Source organism: Rutidosis leptorrhynchoides, chromosome 11 (genome assembly GCF_046630445.1).
Source record: "Rutidosis leptorrhynchoides isolate AG116_Rl617_1_P2 chromosome 11, CSIRO_AGI_Rlap_v1, whole genome shotgun sequence".
Lineage (NCBI taxonomy): Eukaryota > Viridiplantae > Streptophyta > Magnoliopsida > Asterales > Asteraceae > Rutidosis > Rutidosis leptorrhynchoides.
The window spans coordinates 213,775,121-213,777,382 of NC_092343.1; positions in this window are offsets into that span (position 1 = coordinate 213,775,121).

Here is a 2,262-nt window from a genome sequence, read left to right on the forward strand (position 1 = left end):
CTCCAAGTAAGAGGGCTAAGGGTCCGAGTGTGAGCACAGGTGGTACACGGATGGGTATATCGGATTCTAGTGCATCTAGATGTTACAATTGTGGCATGAGGGGTCACAAGTCTTGGGAATGTTCAGTTCAAAAGGGTGATGGCACGGTGTGCTTCAATTGCTAAGAGGAAGGACATCGTAAGTCGGAATGTCCCGAGTTAGCGGGGATGGGTGCGGCAAGGAGACGTTAAGGTACGTTTCGTTTTAATAAATATGTCCTTTGATTATTTATTTATGTGCCGTTGAGTTTGAGTTTATTAGATGCATTATGTTGTGCATGTATTGTTATGGGTGACGTTCCTAATGGAATTACCCTACGGTGACGTTTTGATTGATGGGCGAAGGGCGTAAGACTTGGTGCAACCAAGCATTCCTTGGTGTTCGGGAGATGTTTCTACCAAGCCTCAGGAATGGGCTTTGGTGTTCGGATGTTAGAGCGTGTCCGCTCTCGAGTTGGAATTGATGAACCGTGGGATTCGTCGGGTGGTTGGAACCCTAGAGATTGAGTGTTTGATCTCGATGTATGTTGGTAATGGAGTTTACATGACGCGACATTAGGTGCCTCTTTCATACCTACTAGCATAGTATTCGACTCCAATTGTGTTGCGGTCACATTGTACTTTGGGTACTGGAGAGAAACCCTTAGGTACATGAGTGACTAGGTAGAAATTGACAAACTATAGCAATTGGAAGATTGCGAGATTAAAGTTTGTGCAAATATTGGTGAAACCTTCGTTCGAAGTGTTTAGGGGTTGGTTAAAACCCTTCGTATGCTCGAGGTTGGAGCAAGATGTGGTGATGGGTCATGTGAACCCAATTGTTAGTAAAGTCTACCTTTGGTAGCATTGTACGGTTGCACAAGATGCGGTTATGGAACGTAATTCCAAGTGGGGGAGTTACACTCCCGCACGAAGAGGCTTTAGTGTGAGAGTTCGGACAATGCTTATGGTAGATCCGAAATTTGTGTCGGGACCTAGTTTTGGTCGATTTATGGTAGAGTGCGATTTTGGTTAAATTGTACTTATGGTTTTGGATGTAAATTATCATCGAGTTGATAATGTGGTAACCTCGTTGAGAGACTATGGACGTGTTTGACGAGCAAGGTGAAATCCCTCGGTTAAGGGATGTGTGTATTGGATACTCTTTTAGAGAATTGTTGTGTTATACCTATGTGCGATATAGGTGGTTCTTGCTCGATTATGTTAGCGATGTCCGCGTATACGTAACGAGTGGTATTGTTGCGGTGTTTAAGACACCACTCATTAGTTTGATTGACATGTGTTATTGTCGCGGTGTTTAAGACACCACGTTGTCATGAGGGTGAGTTAGTCGCGGTGTTTAAGACATCACCCGGGGAATTAGTGATTACGCGGTGATTAAGTAACACTAATAGATATTTGTTTGGTGTGGAAGGTTAGTGGTATCCATTAGGATTCACTATAGTGTAGCAGAGCGCGATGTTACACCACTCGTTGTATGAGGCCAAAAGTGCGTGTGATTGGTGAAGCATGACCGTTGACGTGGTTCGCTGACTTCATCATGGGAATAGTGTTATATCGGTATGGTATAACGTTATCGAGAAATGCGAGTACCGATGGGGAATGGGAGTACCATTCATGTGTTGAGATTTGGGAAGTGGATCGCGTGTAGTTCGGATTCACAATGACTCGTGTGGATGCGGTCATTATATTGTGGAAGTGAGTCTCGTGTAGTTCGGATTCACAAATGACTTGTGTAGTTCGGTCATCTTATTGTGGAAGTGAGTCTCGTGTAGTTTAGATTCACAATGACACGTGTGGTTGCAGTCATTCTTTTGGGATAGTGACTCTCGTGTAGTTCGGATTCACTAGGGCGCATGTAGTACGGCCAATCCCGATTGTTGTGCGGTGAAGGTAGTGGGTCGCGTGTGGTTGCGGATTCACTAAGGCGCGTGTAGTTTTCGTCCAGCCTTCATGTTGTGTGATCTATTGGTTGTTTTATACGCCAATGGTGGGGTCGTAAGGACCATTTTAGTGTGAATAGTGATGCAATAGTCGTATTTTGCTTGCGTGTTTGCGGTAGTTGCGTACTAGACGTGTTTCTGCACTACGAGGGATGTTAAGTGGTAAGTGTTATCTGTTAGATTTCACTTTTATTTGGTCTTCATCGGTTAGATGGTTGACTTTAGTTTGGGACGTGTTTACTTTTAGCATTGTACTTGGTATGGTACGCTAAAGGGTTGAT